Source organism: Pinus tabuliformis, chromosome 4_2, assembly GCF_031772625.1.
Source record: "Pinus tabuliformis cultivar Carrire ecotype Pingquan chromosome 4_2, CPIR1, whole genome shotgun sequence".
Classification (NCBI taxonomy): Eukaryota; Viridiplantae; Streptophyta; class Pinopsida; order Pinales; family Pinaceae; genus Pinus; species Pinus tabuliformis.
The window spans coordinates 88,535,457-88,558,021 of record NC_142304.1 but is presented as its reverse complement, the minus strand read 5'-3'; the positions used below and the strand labels follow the sequence as shown (position 1 = coordinate 88,558,021).

The window sequence follows — 22,565 nt, the reverse complement described above, 5'->3', positions numbered from 1 at the left end:
GAAGATCGAACGAGTTTGAAGACCCCGGATCTAGTTTCATCCATCCGGGCTGCGATATATATTCAGGAAACATAAAGACATTTGACATGTACATCATTGTAGCAGATGATCATCCTACTCAAAGGATGATAATTTCAGCAGAGAATTATCAGTCTATCATCAGACGATCATCTGTGCTATGTACCAAAATGAATTTATAAAGCTGAGCATGGGAATGCCCGCCTCAGCTAGATCATGAAAGTAGAATGAATCATAATGTATTGTATTGTATTTTATTACAGGTCACCTCTCAGCGATTGAATGAACTTCGGATCCTCCTGATAAAGCATTTCACCCAATAAACGACCTCATACTTTAGGGGGCAACTGTTATAGACATTTTTGTGCCTTACAGCATGAAGCATGAAATTTCAATAATCTAAGGGATCCAAAGTCCCTAAACATGTTGTTCCTACCCCTAGAGGAAAAAGGTCAGCAAACCACAGCACTGAATATCAGTTCTCCACCTGAAAACACTCAAAAACAAGCTAATTCTGGATCATGTCAACTGCTCCACTGAGCATCTGCGCTGAATGTCAACTGCTCCACTGTGTACCTGTGCTAAATGTCAACTGCAAAGAAGGCTACCTGCGCTGGGTGAGTTTGGCCAAGTGGCACAGTCATTCCTCAAGGTGTCAATGCCCAGGAAGCTTCCAAAATGACACTTGGATCAGAGAATTCGCCTAATGATGAGTAAGAGGGTCTAGATCTCCAAGTGGAAGCAAGAACCTCCAAGTGGACTCAAGAACTGAAGAATAACTGAAGTGGGAGAGGACACTAGTCAGCTCCATGCCAAGCTCAAGCTGACTCATCCTTTCTCCAAAAATCCTATATATAGATCTCTCTCATGAGGTCTAAGGAGGCTGGAATCTTGTGAATGTAAGGAAGTGTTGTTGGTTTGAGTATAGAACTATTGGGTGATTTGCTTGAAGGAGGTGAAGAGGAGATTTCTTTCTGCTGGGAGGTGATGCTGGATTGGGCCTTTTATGGTTGTATCACTTCCTAAACTTTACTTCTTCCATTAATAAAGCATTTGAGGTTCTTCTATATGCATGTGTCTCAATGGTGTATTGTTATGCTTGTGTATTTGATTTATTCTAATCCTTGAATCAATTATGAATGTATGCTTCTTGTAGTTTCCCTCTCTTGTTATTTTGCAGGATCTTGGTGTAGCTGGGCCAGTGAAAGAGCAAGGAGCTGGGAGCAAGCAACAAAGAGAGAAGATTGGATCAATCATTAGCGGAAGACATCGGTTAGTGGATCTCTTCCTCCTCTCTCTTACATCTCATAAAGAAGTAATCTCGAATAGCTTTGCTTTGATTGTTGTTGAGGTACTATCACCCTTAGTGTGGGATAGGGTCATTCCGTATTGGATACTTTTCCCAACAACAGGCGGGTCGTTTGAAGGGCGTCCATGTCAACTCATTGGGCGGGTCATTCGGGCACGTCATTTGAGGGCGTTCGTGTAAACTCGTTCAGGCGGGTCGGGTGAGGGTGTCCGTGTAAACTCACTCGGGCGGGTCGGGCGAGGATGTCCATGTAAACTTGTTCGGTTGAGTCGCTCAGTGTCAAGACGCACTTGGGCACACGAGTCCGTATCAAAAATGTTGTGACCTGAGGTGGGCTTTGTGCATGTTCATGTAACTCATTTGTCCAGCTCTCCCTTGTGCCTTCATTTCGATCGTGTGGTCTTTCATGTTAACTCGTTTGGGCGAGTCGTTTGAGGGTGTCTGTGTCAACTTGTTCAAGTGGGTCATTCGGGTGGGTGATTTGAGGGTGTCCGTGTCAAGTCATTCGGGCAGGTCATTTGAGGGCATCCGTGTAAACTCGTTCGGTCGAGTCGGGCGAGGGCATCCATGTAAACTAATTCGGGCGGGTCGAGCAAGGGTGTCCGTGTAAACTCTTTCAGTTGGCTCATTCAGTGTGAGGGCATGCCTAAGCACATGAGCCCGTATCAAAAATGTTAAGTTGTGACCTAGGGTGGGCTTTGTGCATGTTCGTGCAACTCATTTTCCCAGCTCTCCCTTGTCCCTTCGTTTCGGTCATGTGGGTGCCCATGTAAACTCATTCGGGTACGTCATTTGAGGGCGTCCATGTCAACTCATTTGAGTAGGTCACTTGAGGGTGCCCGTGTAAACTTGTTCAGTTGGGTTAGGGAAGGGCGTCCATGTAAACTCGTTTAGGTGGGTCGGGCGAGGGTGTCCATGTAAACTCATTCGGTCAGGGCGTTTAGTGTGAGGGCACGCCAAGCATATGAGCCCATATAAAAAATGTTAAGTTGTCACGTGGGGTGGGCTTTGTGCACGTTCGTGTAGATAGTTTTCTCCACTCTCCCTTATGCCTTCATTTCTGTAACGCCCCTACACTGGAAGTACTCTTCCAACCGCACTATAGCGAGGTGCGGCACCACCGACCACTTCCTTTTCACCAATACTCTCGATCGTGGACTACGCCTACTTTTGATACTTAGTTTATTTTCTTCTTTACCAAGTATTATGTTTTCCTTTATATAGAGTGAAACCATTAACATTCACCATAGACAACATTAACACATAAATGCACAATAGTATAAAGGGAGGGGCAACTCCTTGTAATAAGTTTGCCCACAATATCATATATATATATATATATAGATATATAAGTTAAATCTTGAGGAAGCCCCAAATTTACACTTATCCAAATTTACATTCATCGGCAAACTCAGTTTCGCAGCTCGTTGACATGCCCACACGGTCACCGCATGACACTTTCCCAAATTCTTGTTTGCCTTCGCATGTTCACCCGAATGCATTTTGTTCAACTCATCCAACTCCTCAGGCGCTTCCACCAAATGCCCAAATCGTCCACCGGTGGGTCGTGCCACCTGTTCAAGACTTCACTCGATTCACCGTTTTACCAACTCAATTTTTTCAGGTGGGCACCCTGCCACACCCTCGAACGACTCCCTGAACAATCGTTCGAATGGACGCCTTATGCCACCCTCGAATGACCTCGAACGATCCTGCCCAAATGCCCTTGAATGGCCCTACATGAACACCCTTGTTCAATGACTTCGAATGAATTTTTTGAATGACACCCTCCCTTGATGACTTCACGTGACCTTTATGCACGACACCCTCACCTGACGCCTTCGCACAATTTCTTGAATGGACACCTTCGAATGACTTTTCTGAATGGATTCCTTCGAACGACTTTCCTAAACAGACACGTTCAAACAACTTTCCTAAATGATGACTTTGAATGACCTCTTGCATGCGGCTTTCGAACAACTCCTTGAACCATGACTTCGAATGACCTCCTGAACGATGCCTTCGAACGACTTCGGCTCAGGTGCTTTGGCTTGCACGTGTCCACCTGCACCTTCGCCCGAATTTCAAACCAACCTCCGCACTTTCACCTTCTTCCACCCTTGGATTCTCTGAACTATGCATTTGATTTGATGCCTTAGCTAATGCCAAAGCACGCCCATATATATAGCTCACCCTCCATGAATCATTGTGACTCCATGCTTGGCCAACCACCACAGATTCCTTCTTTTTAATTTTCGAATGAGTCAACTCGGCCACCAACCGACCCAACCGTCATGTCTCCTTCGTTTGGTCATTCGAACAAATGCCCTCGGATGCCCTTGCCAGTTTTTCAACCTGATGCCTTCACACGGTCGTTCAGATAAAAGCCCACGGATGCCCTCGCCTGGTCATTCAGCCTGACGCCCTCGCATGGTCATTCAGAAAAACACCCTTGAACAGCCTTGCCCAGTCGTTCAGCCCGATTCCCTTACACGATCATTCAAGCAAACGTCCTTGGATGCCCTCGCTTGTCATTCGCCCATGCAAATGCCTGTCAACCCATTGGTTAAATGCGCCCGTCCGGCACGCTCAACTCATGGGCTTGACATACTGCCCCACTCTAAATGGTTGTCATCCTCGACAACACCATCGTACGACATTGCAAATTGCCACTAGCTCCAACATCCAAAGATGCCCATGTTGCCTGCCTCTACTCTGCCATCGCACAAACCATTAAAGGATCATATCTCCACTCAGTAGCACATGAGCAGTAAGCTTGGCCATGCTCATCTCAGGAGGCATATGTGAACAATTCCCCTTCTGCTCTCTAAGTTCTTGGAGTTGTATGGGTTGTTGTGGTGTGGCTCCCTGGCTTTTCCTAGTCCCTCGTGCCCGTCCAAATGATACAAGTGATAGATTTTCTTTTCGTTTGAAAGGTGGGTCGGTAATTGAGTTGTTTTGTCAGGTTTTCCTGAACAATGGCCTTGGGCCATTTGTGGGGTCGCCGATTTTCATCTTCTCTCCATCCCAACTTGGTAGCACATGAGTGGTAATGTTGACGATGCTCATCCACATCCCTCTTGCCCATTTGAACAATAAAAATGTTCAAGTTTTCTGGACAATCCTTTGAGCCTTCATTGTTGTGGTCCCAGATGGAAACCCCAAAAATCCATCATGCCTATGTTGCTATCATGCCCCTCAGTTGTTGCGAATAGCAAATTTTGATTGGGCTGGACAGCCATGTGTGGCTCCATTGAAATTGGCTCCTTGTTATATTTTTAACCTCCTCCCTATTTGGTGGGAAGGGTTTTTCTTTTCATGTGAATGGTGGGTTGCTAATTGAGTTGGTTTTTCGGGTTTGCCTCAAGAATTTCCTTGGGTTGTTTGTAGGGTGGCCGATTTTCATCTTCTCTCCATACCCACTCAGTAGTGCATGAGTGGTAATGTTGGCCATTCTTGTCCCGGGAGGCATATGTGAACAATTCCACTTTTTCTCTAAGTTCTCAGAGTTGTATGGGTTGTTGTGGTGTGTCTCCCTGTGACGACTAGCCTCTTCATTGTTTGGTTGTTTATAGTGTTGGTTTCTTGTGCTTGTACTATTTCTTTGTTGGCATTGTCAGTTGAGATGCATACATTTAAGAGGAACGTGGAATGTTTTTGGTTGTAAACCACCTACCCTCCCTCTTGGTTGCTTTTTCTATCAGGCGATGTGAGGCGCTATTCTCCTTATTGTAAAGTTAAGGGTTGGCATTCCTTTCAAAGTGCACATCGTCCATGGTTGCGTTAGCTTTGAGGTTTTGATAGATGTTTTGGCCCATATGTTTGATTGAGTGGTTAGTTTTTTCCTTGCATCTCGCATGTGTGGCAGGATTTTGTGGTTGGAAATGTTAAATCACAATGTTTATGGGCATTTGTTGTTTCAATTATGTATGTGCTCGTGGTCCAATGGGGAGGAGGCTTGCTACGTCGATGGTGGGGGCTATTTGGAAGAAGGATTTCGGGGTAGAACACTTTGACCTCCCTCCTTTGCATGGAGGTGGCTATAGGTGAAAATTATTCATTGTCCAATTGGTAAAACTATGGGAAATCTCCTAGGTTGCCTGTACATAGGGTGCATGGGGTGCGGAGCTGCCTGATCCCTCCTCCTATTTGGATATGTTCTTGTATTGTCTAGCGAGCCTCTTTATTTACATTTATTTCCTTCCTTTACCTTCGCATTGTGGTTGCCGCAGGTGGTCAAGTGATCGAGGTCCACCGTTGCTGCTGTCTGGGTGGACTCCTAGGTGGCCTCAGTGTGGGGTGGGGAGGGTCGGGGGAATTTCTAAGAGAGGTTGTGGGATCGGTTGGTCTTGTTTTATTTCCTTCTATTTCCTTTGCATTAAGACTGCCATAGGTGATCTGCGATTGAGGTCCTTCGTTACTAATATCTGGGGGGACTCCAAGGTGGCCTCTATGTAGGGAGGGGAGGGTTGGGGGGCATTTCTAGGGGAGGTTGCGGGCTCGGTTTGTCTTGTATCATTTCCTTCCCTTGCCTTTGTGTCCAGGCTACCGCAGGCGATCATACGATCAAGGTCCACTATTGTTGCTATCCTAGTGGGCTCCTAGGTGGCATTAATGTGGGGCGGGGAGGTTTGTACGGCCTCTCTATGATAGGATTTGCGGTTGGTCATCCTCTTTTTATTTCCTTCCTTTTCCTTTGCATCGAGGCTGTTGTAGGTGATCAAGAGATCGAGGTCCATTGTTGCTACTATCCATGTGGATTCCTAGGTGGCCTCAGTGCGGGGCAGGGAGGGTTTAGGCTCATTTATAATATAGAGGTTTCATTGTTGTTCATTCTCCATTTTCCTTCCTTTTCCTTTGCATCAAGGCTGTTGTAGGTGATTGGGACATCGAAGTCCACCATTGTTGCTACCCGGGTGGACTCTTAGGTGGCCTCGGTGCTAGGTGTGGAGGCTTTTGGAGGCATTTCTAAGGGATTGGGTGAGTGATCACACATTTTCTTTTTGGTTGGGGCGTGTTTGAAAACTCCGAAGTGGCCTTGGTGCATTGTGGTTTGACAGGTCTACCCATTTTTTCGCCATGTCCTTGGAATGTTGCATGTGCTTCCTTCTTGGGATGCAAAAGGTGCAAGGCATAAAAGTTTTACATGATATTTTGATATCTCTTTGACTTAATGGGTGTTCAGGTTGGCTCTTGGTAAAAGAGCACTCGGAATGCCCTTTGAAGTGGGAGGGTGCTACCTGGTTGATCCTGCCAGTAGTCATATGCTTGTCTCAAAGATTAAGCCATGCATGTCTAAGTATGAACTAATTCAGATTGTGAAACTGCAGATGGCTCATTAAATAAGTTATAGGTTTTTTGATGGTACCATACTGCTCGAATAACCGTAACATTCCTAGAGCTAATAGGTGCACCAGGTCCCAAATCTTTGGAAAGGATGCCTTTTTTAGATAAAAGGCAGGCATGGGCTTGCCCGCTTTTCCGATGAATCATGATAACTCGACTGATTGCACAACCCTTGTGCTGGCGATGCTTCATTCAAATCTCTTCCCTATCAACTTTCGATGGTAGGATAGAGGCCTACCATGGTGGTGATGGGTGACGGAGAAATAGGGTTCGATTCAGGAGAGGTAGCCTAAGAAACGGCTACCACATCCAAGGAAGGAAGAAGGTGCACAAATTACCTAATCCTAACATGGGGAGGTAGTGACAATAAATAATAATATTGGGCTCATTGAGTCTGGTAATTGGAATGAGTACAATCTTAATCCCTTAACGAGGATCCATTAGAGGGCAAGTCTGGTGCCTGCAACCACAGTAATTCTAGCTCCAATAGCGTATATTTAAGTTGCTACACTTAAAAAGATCATAGTTAGATCTTGGGCCGTAAAGGTCAGTCCGCCTACTCTGTGTGCACCTACTCTTCCATCCCTTTTGTCGGTGGCGTGCTGCTGGCCTTAATTGGCTGGGTTGCAGCTCCAACACTGTTACTTTGAGGAAATTAGAGTGCTCAAAGCAAGCTTATTCTCTGGATACATTAGCATGGAATAACGTGATAGGAGTTTGGTCCTATTGTCTTTGGCTTCAGGACCAGAGTAATGATTAATAGGGACTATTGGGGGCATTTGTATTTCATTGTTAGAGGTGAATTTCTTGGATTTATGAAAGATACACCACTACAAAATCATTTTCCAAGGATGTTTTCATTAATCAAGAATGAAAGTTGGGGCTCGAAGACAATTAGATACCATCCTAGTCTCAACCATAAACGATGTTGACCAAGGACCGACGGATGTTGCTCTAAGGACTCTGCCAGCACCTTCTGATAAATCAAAGTGTTTGAGTTCCAGGGGGAGTATAGTCACAAGGCTAAAACTTAAAGGAATAGATAGAAGGGCACCACCAGGAGTGGAGCCTACGACTTAATTTGACTCAACACGGGAAAACTTACCAGGTCCAGACATAGTAAGGATTAACAGATTGAGAGCTCTTTCTTGATTCTATGGGTGGGGGTGCATGGCCATTATTAGTTGGTGGAGCGATTTGTCTGGTTAATTTTGATAACAAACAAGACCTCAACCTGCTAACTAGCTACGCGGAGGTTCCCCTTCACGGCCAGCTTCTTAGAGGGACTATGACCATTTAGGCCATGGAAGTTTGAGGCAATAACAGGTCTGTGATGCCATTAGATGTTCTGGGCCACACGCGCACTACAATGATGCAACCAACTTGTGTTGACTACATCCCTACCCTTTGTACACACTGCCCGTCACTCCTACTAATTGAATGATCTAGTGAAGTGTTCGGATTGCGTCGACAATGGTGGTTCACCATCATTGAAGTCATGAGAAGTTCACTGAACCTTATCATTTAGAGGAAGGAGAAGTCGTAACAAGGTTACGATAGGTGAACCTGCGGTAGGATCATTGATAGTAGGGGTTTCCTTTTTTGGTTTGGGTTGGTTGGGTTTCGATTGCAATGTGGGACTATGTGGTGTGTCTCTAGGGGAGTGGGTTTGGTGTTTGGCGAGAACATTTTTGGTTGCTTGTCTTGAGGTAATGCTTGCTTTTTCATGTGTGTGATTGCAAGCCATGCTTGTGCTTGTCCCACCCATCCTTTCTTTTTCTTTCCCCTAATGTGTTTTTGTAGGGGGTTTGGAAGCTTGTTTCTTGGGAGCCCTTCTGAGGATCTGTTCGATTGGGCATGGTTGCTACAGTTGAGGCGATTGGGAAATACGATGGATAAATTTAGACTCATTCATAGGGGAGATGCTCGATCTTTTGTTCATTGGAAGGCATGGGCTAAGGGTGTGGGCTTCCATAGTTGGTTCTCTCAAAAAGGTGAGATGGTTGATGTGTTGCTTGGGTGAGCTTTAGTTGTTGTGCACGCGCTTGATAGCTCAAACCTTCCGTGAGTGGAAATTTTTAGGGTGGGGTCAGTATGGGATATATGAAGAGCGGTTCAGCCCATTGGGATGGCCACCCTAGTCCTCCTGACCATTCCTCGATATGCCCTCGTGGAAGGGTTGGGTGTCCAGGTAATGAAAAACCCCTCCCTCGATTTGAGCTTCATTGAGATCGTAATTTTCCCTGCCAATGGGAATGAGGGTGGCAATCTTATCTCGTTCCTTTGCCATCGAGGGAATTCCTCATCCTCTCATGAGCCACTCCCCTTCTAAGGAAAAATGAAGTAGCGGGTTGTGTCTTTGTTCCTCCTTTGGATTGTGTGTTTTTTGTGGGACTTGGTCCTTTATTTGTTTCGTGGTGTGCGATTTGTAGACGTCCCTCTCTTTAGTGGCCTTGCACCATCGGTGTATTTTTGGCTCATGTCTTTCTCCAGCACTGAGTGTTGACCCATGACAACTCCTCTTTGGAGTTTGATTCTTAACCCCCATTGACTTTCTCGTTGGAAAGGTTGTTGGGTGTTTTGTACATGGAGGGGTGCAATAGTGGGGTTGGTTTGTTATTAGTAGTCTATTTTTTGCTTGAAGCCTTGCACTAGGTTGGGGGCTTATTTACCTCTCAGTAACGTGCTCCAGACACTGGTCTCATCACAACCCTTGTATTTTCTAGTGGTCAAGTTTAGGTTGTGTTTTATTTTCTTGGTTGTTTGATTGTTGTTTGTTATGTTGTAAGCTAGAAATGGTGTTGTGTCGTAATGTATGTGGGAGGGTGTGAAGAGGTGGGATTATTTTTGATTGGGTGCCTTGTTTGATTTCTTTTTGTTTAGTGGACATCTACTCAGCGTGTTGTTGAGCTTCTCTCTTTTCTTGGGATCTTTGTTTCTTTGGTGTTGCTTTCTATCCTTCTTCCTTTTGACCCTAGCTTTATGGAGAAGAGGTGGGATTGTTGTGGATTGGTGTTCGGGAAGGATGAAAATTAGTGCGAGTTCCCGGGGTGGCCACCCTAGTCCTTCTCGATCACCATCCCCTGCAGTTCACCCCTTTTTGCGAGGCACGGGTTTGGGAAGCTTGTTATCTATTTGAACCTCCCCTTGTGAGCCGGTAGCCATGTTTGATATCTCTTGCTTTCATGTTGTTTCCTTCCCTTCTTTCTTTTGGCCCCTAGATTTATGGAGAAGAGGTGGGATTGTTGTGGATTGGTGTTCAGGAAGGACGAAAATCAGTGCAAGTTCTGGGGGTGGCCACCCTAGTCCTTGTCCATCGTCATCCCCTGCAGTTCCCCACTTTTTGTGAAGGCACGGGGCTGGGGAAGCTTGTTCTCTGTTTGAGCCTTCCCTTGTGAGCTGCTAGACACATTTAATATCTCTCTTTATTTCATGTTGTTTTCTTCCCTTCTTCCTTTTGGCCCCTAGCTTTACAGAGAAAAGGTGGGATTGTTGTGGATTAGTGTTTGGGAAGGATGAAATGCAGTGTGAGCTCCCATGGTGGCCACTTTAGTCCTTCTTGATCATCGTCCCTTGCAGTTCCCCCCTTTTTGCCAAGGCACAAGGTTGGGGAAGCTTGTTTTCTGTTTGAAGCCTCCCCTTGTGAACTGGTTTCCATGGTTGATATCCCTTCCTTTCATGTTGTTTTCTTCCCTTCTTCCTTCTGGCCCCTAGCTTTACAGAGAAAAGGTGGGATTGTTGTGGATTGGTGTTCAGGAAGGATGAAACGTAGTGCGAGCTCTCGGGGTGGCCACCCTAGTCCTTCTTGATCGTCATCCCCTTCAATTCCCCCATTTTTACAAAGGCATGTGGCTTAGGAGGCTTGTGCTTTGTTTGAGCCTCCCCTTGTGAGTCGGTAGCCACGTTTGATCTCTATTTATTTCACCTTGTTTTCCTCCCTTCTTCCTTTCGGTCGCTAGCTTTATAGAGAAAAGGGGTAATTGTTGTGGACTGGTGTTCGGGAAGGATTAAAAGCAGTGTGAGCTCCCAAGGTGGCCACCCTAGTCCTTCTCGATTGATGTTCCATGCATTTCCCCCTTTTTGCGAGGGCGTGCGGCTCAGGGAGATTGTTCACTATTTGAGCCTCCTCCAATGAGGGGGTTAGACACCTTTGTTTCTCTTTCTTTCATGTGTTTTTCTTCCTTTCCTCCTTTTGGCCCTTAGCCTTACATTTGTTGTGGGGGCTGCCCCTGTTCAGTGTTGTGGCAGATTTTTCAATAATATATGGAAATGTCTCTTGGAAACGGATATCTTGGCTCTTGTTATGATGAAGAACGTAGCGAAATGTGATACTTAGTTTGAATTGCAGAATCCCATGAATTATCTAGTTTTTGAACAGAATTTGCACCCAAGGACTCGGTTGAGGGCACGTCTATCTGGGCATCGCATCCCATTCAAGCGTGCTCCCTACAATATGTTAGAGATCAATAGAGTTGGTCGTCCATGCCCAATGCAGTGTGGTTGGCTGAAATACCTCAAGAAATGTTTCATGGCATGCATTTGTGAGCGATGATCTTGTCCTCTTAGATGGGCAGTTAGTGTTAGCTAATGCGGGCTTTGTGTGGCATCGCTCAAACTTTCTTTTCTCTCTCTTGTCCTCCAATCGGGTAGGGTAGATTTAGCTCCAAATTTGTGACCTCAGCTTAGGCAAGAACACCTGCTGAGTTTAAGCATATAATTAAGCAAAGGAAAAGAAATTTACAAGGATTCCCCTAGTAGTAGAGAGTGAACTGGGAAGAGGATAGCATGAAAATTGGGCGGCAGCGTCACCTAAATTGTAATCTATAGAAGCATCCTCAACGGCAAACCTAGGACAAGTCCCTTGGAAGGGGGTGCCTAAGAGGGTGATAGCCCTGTCGGGCTAGGACCCTATCGCATCATGAGGCATTTTCGGCGATTCGGGTTGTTTGGGAATGTAGCCCTAATTGGGTGGTAAATTCTGTCCAAGGCTAAATACGGGCAAGAGACCAATAGCGAACAAGTACCACGAGGGAAAGATGAAAAGGAATTTGAAAATAGAGTTAAAGAGTGTTTGAAATTGCTGGGAGGCAAGCGAATGGAGGTTGTCGATGCATCTCGATCGTATGTGGAATGGCTCAGGCTAGTCTGCGGCTCAACTTCAGGTGGAAACCAACATGGGTTGTTGCATTGTCACAAGCACAGATGGATTACTACCTGTCGGTTTGCTATTGCGGTGGTCGAGGAATGAAGCGTGCCCCCCTTGTGTCGAGCCATGTGCACCTGCGTGCTAGTGGTGTTGGTTGGTGGGCTTTCCATTTGACCCGTCTTGAAACACGGACCAAGGAGTCTAACATGTGTGTGAGTTGGCGGGTTTGAAAACCTGTGAGGTGCAAGGAAGCTAACGGGGGAGATCCCCTCTCTAGGGGGGTGCATTGTCGACCGACCTTGAGCTTATATGAAGGGTTCGAGTGTGAGCACACCTGTTGGTACCCGAAAGATGGTGAACTATGCCTGAGGAGGGCAAAGCCAGAGGAAACTCTGGTGGAGGCTCGTAGTGATATTGACGTCCAAATCATTCATCTAACTTGAGTATTGGGGTGAAAGACTAATCAAACCATCTAGTAGCTGGTTTTCTCCGAAGTTTCCCTCAAGATAGCTAGAGCTTGCACGCGAGTTTTATTGAGTAAAGAAAATGATTAGAGGCATCGGGGGTGTAAGGCCCTCGACCTATTCTCAAACTTAAATAGGTAAGAGGGTGTGACTGCTCCATTGAGCCGCGCCGCGGAATCGAGAGCTCCAAGTGGGCCGTTTTTGGTAAGCAGAATTGGAGATGCAGGATGAACTGAAAGTCAAGTTACGGTGTTGAATTTCAGGCTAACCTAGATCCCACAAAGGGTGTTGGTTGATTAAGACAGTAGGATGGTGGTCATGGAAGTTGAAATCTGCTAAGGAGTGTGTAACAACTCACCTACTGAATCAACTAGCCCAAAAAATGGATGGCACTGAAGTGTGCAACCTATACTTGACTGTCAGAGCAATTGCCTGGCTTTGATGAGTAGGAGGATGTGGGGGTCATTGAGAAACATCGGGAATGACCTTGGGTGGATCGGCTCCAGATGTAGATCTTGGTGGTAGTAGAAAATATTCAAATGAGAACTTTGAAGACTGAAGTGGGGAAAGTTTCCATGTGAACAACACTTGGACATGGGTTAGTCAATCCTAAGAGATGGGGAAGCCTTGTATCAAGGGTGCACTCTACATGAGCATCGAAAGGGAATCATGTTAATATTCTTGAACCGGGACATGGTGGCGGGTGGCAATGTTAGGAAATCAAGAGACGTCATCGAGGACCCCAGGAAGAGTTATCTTTTATTTTTAATAGCTTGCCTACCCTAGAATCAGTTCACCTGGAGATAGGGTCTAGTAGCTAGAAGAGAACCACACGTCTTGTGGTGTCTGGTGCGCCCTTGGTGGTCATTGAAAATCTACAAGTACCATTCATGCCCATTGTACTCATAACCACATCAAGTCTCCAAGGTGAACAACCTCTGATCAATAGAACAATGTAGGTAAGGGAAGTCGACAAAATGGATTCATAACTTTGGGAAAATGATTGTCCCTAAGGGCTGGGCCTAGGGGTCTGGGCCCTCAACTCATGGGCTGTCGGAAGTCTGCCTGAGCTACTCTCGTGGTGAGGGTAGGTAGTCACGTGCCGACTGGGCTACGGGCGTAGAATGCCCCTTGCCGGGGGCTTTTCCCTAGGCGTTGAACAGTCGACTTAGAACTGATACGGACAAGGGGAATCCGTCTGTTTAATTAAAACAAAGCATTGCGGTGGTCCCTGCAGATGTTGATGCAATATGATTTCTGCCCAGTGCTCTAAATTTCAAAGTGATGAAATTCAACCAAGCACAAGTAAATGGCAGGAGTAACTATGACTCTCTTAGGGTAGCCAAATGCCTCATCATCTAATTAGTGACATTCTTGAATGGATTAACAAGATTCTCACTATCTCTATCTACTATCTAGCGAAACCACAACCAAGGGAATGGGCTTGGCAAAATTAGCAGGGAAAGAAGACCCTATTGAGCTTGACTCTAGTCCGACTTTGTGAAATGACTTGAGAGGTATAAAATAAGTGGGAGCTGTTTTCGGTGCAAGTGAAATACCATTACTTTTAATGTTATTTTACTTATTTCGTGGGGCAGAGACAGGGCACTACCCCTATTTTTCGCCTTAAGGCATGTTTTGACGGGTTGATCTGGGCAGAAGACATTGTCAAGTGGGGAGTTTGGCTGGGGCAGTACATCTGTTAAAAGATAATGCAGGTGTCCTAAGATGAGCTCAACGAGAACAAAAATCTCATGTGGAACAAAAGGGTAAAATCTCATTTGATTTTGATTTTTAGTACGAATACAAATCGTGAAAGCATGGCCTATCGATCCTTTAGATTTTTAGAATTTGAAGCTAGAGGTGTCAGAAAAGTTACCACAGGGATAATTGGCTTGTGGCAGCCAAGTGTTCATAGCGAAGTTGCTTTTTGATCCTTCGATGTCAACTCTTCCTATCCTCGTGAAGTAGAATTCACCAAATGTTGGATTGTTCACCCACCAATAGGGAACGCGAGCTAGGTTTAGACCATCATGAGATAGGTTAGATTTACCCTACTGATGAAATGCACCGCAATAGTAATTCAAATTAGTACAAGAGGAACCGTTGATTCACACAATTGGTCATCATGCTTGGTTGAAAATCCAGTGGCGTGAAGCTACCATGTGTCGGATTATGACTGAATGCCTCTAAGTCAGAATCAACGCTAGAAGCAGTGAATGTCACTCTTTGACTGTATCTCGACCTGCAGTAGGGGCATCACTTTGTCACCCCTAGCAGCATGTGTCATTTGCAAACTACAGCCGTGAAGCATCTCGGTCGGGGCAGCTTAGAAGTTCAATTCCAAACGGTCATTAAGAAGAACCCTTTGCAGATGATTTAAATATGTGACAGGGTATTGTAAGCGGCAGAGTGGCCTCACTGTCATGATCCACTGAGATTCAGCCCTTGGTCGCCTCGATTCAGAGCTTCGCTCTTGTCACAAATAAATCTAGACAACCCTCCAGCTCTCGTGCCTTTGCCTCTTCCTCCAGATGATAATTTTTTATTGCTTGGGGGCGGGAAATTTTTGGTTTCCATGCCGCGACGGAAAAGGTGTTGAAGCCTGGGAAAATTAGGGTTTCCATGTTGCGCTCCAGTGCCCAAAATTTTTGGGTTTCCTTGTCGTGCCCTGGCGCCCAAAATTTTGGGTTTCCACATTGCAATGAAAAATTCACCCAAGCATGGGAAAAATTGGGGTTTCCATGTTGCACCCCAGCACCCAAAATTTGGGGTTAACACCCGGTGGCTAAAATTTAAGGCTTCCACCTGGCGCAAAAGAAATTGGGGTTTCCTTTTCACACCCAAAATTTGGGGTTTCCACCCGACACCTAAAATTTGGGGCTTTCGCCTGGTGCAAAAAAAATTGGGGTTTCCATGTCGCGCCGTGGCGCTTGAGCCTCGGAAACTTGGGGTTTCCATGTTGCACCACGACCGAAACCAGTGGCACCCAAGTCTAGGTAAACTTGGGGGTTTCATGTCCCGCCCTTGATGGAAACGTGAGGTTTTCAACAATGCCCCAACACGGGGAACTGGGGTTCCCATGACAATGCAAACCACCTCGCAAGTCTGGGGAACTTGGGGTATTTCAAAACCACTGTCCAAGAGTGGGGAACTTGCGGTTTCCATGTCGCGGCGTGGCTGAAACCACTGACAGAAACCACCCAAGTTTGGGAAACCTAGGGTTTCCATGTCACGGCACACCTTGAATCACCTGAGAGTTTGTGAAACTTTAGATTTCCATGTCGTGGGGCAACGAAAGGCTGCCAAAGTTTGGGGAACTCAGGGTGTCCATTTCGCGGTGTGATGGAAAATTCTACCCACGTCAGTGGACACATGGGGTTTCCATTTCGTGTCATGACAAAAATTGCTACCCAAGTCTAGGAAACGGGGGGTTCCCATGTCTCTCGTACCGTGGCTAAAATTGCCACCCAAGTCTGGGAAGCTTCAGGTTTCCATGTCATCGTGCGATAGGGAAAGAACACCAAATTATACCAAACACGGGGCTTTCCATTCCGTGGCATGATGGAAACTACCCAATTATGGGAAACTCGGGGTCTTCCATGTCCCGCCACGACAAAAACTGCGACCTTGGTGCAGGGAACTCAGGTTTCCATGCCACAGAATGACAGAGAACCACCCAAGCCCATAGAACTCGAGGGCTTTTTTTTTGTGGAATGAGGGAAACCACCTAATTTTGGGAACCTTTGGGGTCTCTATCTCCTGCCCGGGTGAAAACAACGGCCCCGGTGTGGGGAACTTGGGTTTCCATGTCGTAACACGACCGAAATTGTCCAAGTTTATGGAACTCATGGTTTTGATGTTGTGGAATGATGAAGAATTTCCCAAGTCTTGCGAACCCGAGGTTTCCATTTCGTGGTAGGGTGGAAATTGCTTGCCTAGTCTATCTTTGGAACTTGGGGTTTCCATGCCTTGTTACGATGGGAGCTGTCCAATTGCGGGGAAAGTGGGGTTTCCATGTCCTGCTATGACGGCAGCTGCCCAAGTGCATGAAATCTAGGGTTTCCATGTCCCATCGCATCAGAAACCTCTACCACGTGTGGGGGTGGGGGCAGGGGTGTCAGGTATTCGAGTCAGGAGCACCCGAGAGAGTCGAAAGACTGAACCCATAGTACGGGGGCCCGTGTTCGGTTATATGCGACTTGGGTGAGCGTTTGGTTATATGGAAAGACTTGGCATGGAATTCACCTATGCGAGATGGTGATGGGAACACTCATAGCAAGCACACTATGTTGGGCAAGGCACATGCCCCTTGATACATGAACGATGGGCAAGTCACCAGCAGAAGGCACATGGGTGATCCTTGTTGGGTGCCCAGATGAAAGAGGTGACCATGTGCGAACGAGTTAGGATGCAGGTAGGTGTGCGATGTGTGGCGATGGGTGTAATCGCATAAGTGTTGGAGCCGACCCATGGGTGCGACAATGCACACAAAGGGACATGAGAATTCGTTGGAATTAGGTGTGTCGAGGTTATGTGGTAGGTTGACTGGGCATGCATGTTGATGGAGCTGACTCTTGTTATCCTCGAGAGACATGCCCCTTGGGCTAAAGGATGCGTATAAGTAAGGAGGATGGCGTTCAATGAAGGGACATCAAACTTGGACTTCCACATCATAGAACAAGTGCGAAGGAAGGAGTTGGGCGAAAACAAAAAGAAGAGAAGGACGTGGGTAAGAGGGCCGCAATGGTAGGTGGATTACAGTGGGCGGGTCACACTTGGTAGTGCAGACAGGTAGAGCGGGGTGGGTTACTGACTAGGCTGCACTGCATGCAGGCCATTCACCCTCACTATGGATCGCACCAATGGCAGAGTTTGGGCGTCGCGGAATGGAAAGTCGGGTGGATAGGTTTGTAATTCAGGTGTGGAGTTGTATCATGCAAGTAGCGGGCAATGCAACAAGACGACACGACACTACAGGTTGAAAGAATAATTGAAGAAGATAAATTGATGGTAAGTTATTTTCATTGCATTATTAAGAAAACTTATTGGAAAATTGACTAAGTGTTGAAGTAGGCACAGACCGTGTACTCAAGTATTGGTAAAAGGAAAAAGTACAACGGTGTCGCACCCGCTTATGTGTGGTTGAAATACTACCACTAGGATAGGATCATGACATGGGGTCTTCCAATCCCTCCTTAACAAAAGTCACCAAATTTCAGGGAACCCAGGGATTCCATGTCCCACCTTGTTGAAAGCCTCCCAATTGTGGTAAATTTGGGGTTTCCATGTCTTGTCACGATGGAAATCACCCCAGGTGCAGTAAAATTGGTGTACATCAAGTCTACAACCTCACATCAAGAAAAAAGCTCGGTTGGTAAATTCAATGAAGGTTTCTTCATTGGTAAAGGATCTTGCTAAGGATCAAAAGTTGGAGTCTCTTCTAGAGCTAGTCCACCAAGGACTATCAAAAGTTGAAAGAAGGACACAGTGCCGGGGAATGAAGTGCTGAAGAAACAAAGTGCAGAGAGGAGGAAGGACTTGACTTGTGCCTGGAGGATATTCTTGTCAAGGGTCTAGGGCTTCACAATGACTAATAAGAAGCTTCAATAAGAGAAATTTATGAAAGGGTTTTCCTCTTTGAGAGAGAGAGGTTTTTCCCTGGCAGCTAGCCAACATCTTGTGTTCTCGTTCTTATGTTTTTGGCACCAATTTGATGAAGTAAACACACATGCATTAATAAGAAGAGAAGAAGCTTAAGATAACAAGATAAATTTTAAAAGAGCTTCACAAATTGTTATCAATTCTAGAAGAATCCTGCTATACCCCATTGCCCCAGATTCTTCAACGCGGTATCGAAGCTAAGGTGACACATCAAGGAAAGGGAATCTCAAGAACATCCGCAAGGTTGAAGCATCATGCCAAGAAGTCTCAATCGCATCAAGGACAAGAAGGTCTACCATCTATCATTCATCATGGAAGACTACAAAACAAGAAGAAACGCCTTGTATAAAGGCACCTACAAGAAGAACATATAAAAGAGGGACCTACATCAAGCTACACCATCTTGAAAAATGAAAGGCACTACGAGACAACTCATCAAGCAAGTCCATTTGAAGAAAGCAACTTGAAGAACATCAAGATCTAAGGAAGGAAAGCCATCAAGTCTTCAAGAAGAAAGCAATTTCACTACATCTCAAACTCTATCAAGTAAGTATATGTCCCCTTCTAAGTATACCTCAATGTCTTTTTGAAAGGAAAGTAACAAATTTGTTGGGACCACTACATGTCCAAAGTCCAATGATTTGGATGCCAAGAATATGGACACTACAAAATGGATTGTCCTTAACTTAAGAAGGACAACAACAACAAGAGAAAAAGGGAAGAAGCTCATGTAACTCAAGAAGTGAAAGAAGACGACAAGAAGTAAAAGAAGGAAGATCCTCCTATGACTAAGTCGACCTCTTTGCTTAAAGTCTTCTTTCAAAGTTTTGAGTAGTATAGGAGCATATAGAAATAGAACAAATTGCATGGTTAAAGATATCTTCTAGAATATAGGAGCATGGTGTAGATATAGCTCAATATATTCACATAGAAGGATCATACCTATTATAGGGTCTCATCCATAATGAAAAAATGATTGATCATGATAAAAATTCTTAGAAGGCCTCCATCATCAAAGGAAGAAACATTTGCAAGCTAAGGGTCTTCAAGATCCTCTGATAGAATCTTCAAATAAGGTTCGTACATAAGGGGGTATATGTCTCATTGGGAGTCCCATTTATGGGATTCAAGAAAGGATGAAACCATTAACATTCACCATAAACAACTTTAACACATAAATGCACAATAGTATAAAGGGAGGGCAACTCTGTGTAATGAGTCTACCCACAATATCAATATACATATAAGTTAAATCTTAAGGAAACCCCAAATTTACACTTATCCAAATTTTACATTCATCGGCAAACTCAGTTGCCCAGCTCGTCGACACGCCCACATGGTTGCCGCATGACTCTTGCCCAACTCATCATTTGCCTCTGCACGTTCACCTGAATGCATTTCATTCAACTTGTCCAACTCGTTGGGCGCTTCCACTGAATGCCCAACTCGTCCACTGTTGGGTCGTGCCATCCATTCAAGAGTTCACCTGATTCACCATTCGACCAACTCGGGTTGTTCAGGCAGATGCCCTGCCACGCCCTTGAACGACTCCACGAACGACCGTTCGAATGGACGCCCTGTGTCGCCCTCGAATGAACTTGAATGATCCTACCCAAATTCCCTCGAACAACCCTACATGAATGCCCTTGCCTAATGACTTTGAACAACTTTTCTGAATGATGCCCTCGCCTGATGACTTCACATGAATTTTCTACACGACGCCCTCGCCTGACTGATCTAGATTTAAATAGGAATGCAACAAATTACAAAGATAACCATATACACAAAGATGCAGTGGAAATAATACTTCATTTCATTAATGGAAAATACTGAAATATGCTTACAACCAGAAATGGAAATAAACCAGCTAGGGCGATGGTAGCTTATCTCTAAGAAGAGATGTGGTGGCTACATGCCTCTAAACTGTATTACAATGAGGCTGGAAGGCCTATTTATTGTTGATAAATAATGGAAAGCCCTTAACATTCCAAAACCTAACCCTAGAAGATGAAATGCCAAATTGTGGGCCCCGTTTGGGTAAATTGGTACATCAATTTCCCAGGGTCGTAACTTTGGCATACGATCTCTGTTTGACGCGTACAATAGCTCATTAGAAAGATCTATCTGAGCACTACTACTTTGGGAGGCAACATCAGTCCATGGACCCATGTTGCCCCAGATTTCCCCAGATTTCCCAAAAAATGTCGTTTAGGGCCTTAAAACGGCTCGTTAAGTTCAGGACCCGAAAAACTGCTAAAAATAGTAAACTATGCTATAATGTAGGAAACTGAAAAAGCTGAAAGAGACAGTTGTGGGGGTCCAAATGGGATAGGTGGGTGGCCACCAACATCCACTTGGATCATTCCTCCCCCTTTAGGAAGCAATGGTCCCCATTGCGTTGAGTTCCTCCCTGAGATGAGGAAGCTTCTGCTGAGCTAGGTCTCTGGTGAGCTATTCTATAATCTCTGATGTGACCAGAAATGTTGGGAAGCACGGTCAATGATGGTCCACATTGAACACTCGGTGCAAGCGAAGGAATGGAGGAATGTTGTGCTTCAAAGCATTGTTTCCCATAGCCTTGGTACTGGTGTAAGGACCATGTCGGATTCGTCTGAGTTTCTGATGGGTTCTAGAAAGGCGTTGTCTCTGCAGATGTAACCAAACTTTTTTGCCTACCTGAAACATGTGTGGTACCCCTGTGGGTGATGAGAAGTTGTTCCTGTGTTCTATCATGACCGTATCCCTTTTCTGCTGCTCCTGCATGGAGGAACCCTTTGCGGGGGTCATGGATGTAGCAACGATCTTCCCCTTACTTTGGGAGTGAGCCAGACAGATGAATTTCCTAGTCTGGGAGATGAGCTTGCTACCTTTCTTAGCAGTGATCAAAGAGGTGGCGGTAGGTGGGGCTACCTCCGATATCCTGTATAATGAATCACCCAAAGAAATAATGATAATGCGAGGCCTTGACTCATACATAGCATGTCACCTCCACAAGTATGGTTGGCGTAATAGTACATTGCAAACATCCAGAGGTGTAACATCACACAATACCTCGTCTATGAAGGGCTTGATGCTGTAGGGAAGGCGGCACTGCTGGCGAACTTTGAGATCTCGTCCTTCATGAAGCCACCTGATACTGTACGGCTGCGGGTGTGGTGTAGTTGGTAGGCCCAACCGCTTCACAACCTTTGCTAAAACAAGGTTCTTTTGGTTGCCAGTGTCAACAATGAATTGCAGTGGCGAACCCTTCACCCACATATTTGAGTGGAAAAGATGCTCCCCTTCCTTGGATTTTCGGACTCATTTTTCTGGATCTTGGTAGTGGCAACAGTGGCGCTGGGATCCACATCAATGATCTACTTCCCTTTGCCATTCCCCTTGTCAGGTTCTGGCTCAGGGTCGGAACATGCATCTAATTCAGAATCCTTCAGCTCGGCCACCAAAAACTTCTTGGTCTCACACCCACTTGTGTTATGAGTGGGACTCTTATGGAACTCATACCAATTTCCTGTGTCCTTTTTTGGCTTTGTGATGTTGTTATTTTCTTGCAGCTTTGATGGGTTGTCTTGGGTCACCCCACCTTGGTTTTGTCCTTTGGGCTTCGGGTTTGTGGATCCAAAGTCTCACTTCTTCTGTTTGAACTTTTGATCAATTTTGACAGCGTATCAGTATGTTTTGTTGAGTGAGGAGACGTTCAAGAACTCCATATCTTCCTGGATGTATCTATGTAGGCAGCCGCGATATTTGAGTACCAAATGTAGCTCAGAATCTTTGATACCAAACCGTTATAGACATTTTTGGGCACTGCAAGCCCAAGCATAAAATTTCTGTTATAGACATTTTTGTGCCTTACAGCTATAAGCATGAAATGTCCATAATCCAAGGGATCCAAAGTCCCTAAAGATGTTGTTACAGCTCCTAAAGGAACAAGGTCAACCAATGACAGCTTCTCCCAGAAGTTCTCCACCAAAAACCACTCAGAACTAGTTAAATCAGGATCAATTCAGAAGCTCCACTAGCTGCCTGCATTGCAAAGCACCCAAATACACTGGCTAGGTGCGTTGCAATGCACTTGAATGCACTACCCAGGTGCGTTGAGTGGGAAATGACAAGTGGCAGAGTCATTCAACGAGGTGGAAAGACCATGGAAGCTTCCAGAATCTTATCCAATGACACTTGCCTCACTGAATTCGACCAAGTGATGAGTAAGAGGCTCTCAGTCTCCAAGTGGAAGCAAGAACTGACAGAGAGAAGCCACAAGTCAAAACATAAGCTGACTCATCCTCTCTGCTTACATCTATATATGGATCCCTCATCCTAGAGATCCAGAGGCTGGAATTTTGTACTTTGCAGAGAATTGTTGTTGGTTTGAGATTGAGATTAGTACATTGGGTGATTTATGCTTTGTTGGAGGAGAGGAAGGGATTCCTTTGCTTGGAGGTAGATGCTAGATCGGGACTCACTTGGTTGTATCTCCTCTTGGACTTTCTTATCATATCAATAAAATTATTTGAGTTTCTTCTACATGCTTGTATCTCAGTGATGTTTTGTTATATTTGCATGTTTAGCTTAATCTGATCCTGAGCTTTTTATGAATGTATATCTATATCTTTGTGTA

The 22,565-nt window shown here is 45.4% G+C and overlaps 2 non-coding genes and 1 pseudogene across 2 annotated transcripts; all 3 read left to right on the top strand.

Annotated features, from left to right (window-relative positions):
• The first annotated feature begins 6,564 nt into the window (after positions 1 to 6,564).
• LOC149168397 (18S ribosomal RNA) lies at positions 6,565 to 8,256 on the top strand (annotated as a pseudogene).
• Positions 8,257 to 10,944: 2,688 nt separating this feature from the next.
• Positions 10,945 to 11,098, top strand: LOC149168396 (5.8S ribosomal RNA). The gene has a single exon (XR_016260035.1). It is a non-coding gene; the product is annotated as a 5.8S ribosomal RNA (ribosomal RNA).
• A 247-nt stretch (positions 11,099 to 11,345) lies between these two features.
• On the top strand, positions 11,346 to 14,749 carry LOC149168395 (25S ribosomal RNA). The gene has a single exon (XR_016259980.1). It is a non-coding gene; the product is annotated as a 25S ribosomal RNA (ribosomal RNA).
• The last annotated feature ends 7,816 nt before the right edge of the window (positions 14,750 to 22,565 follow it).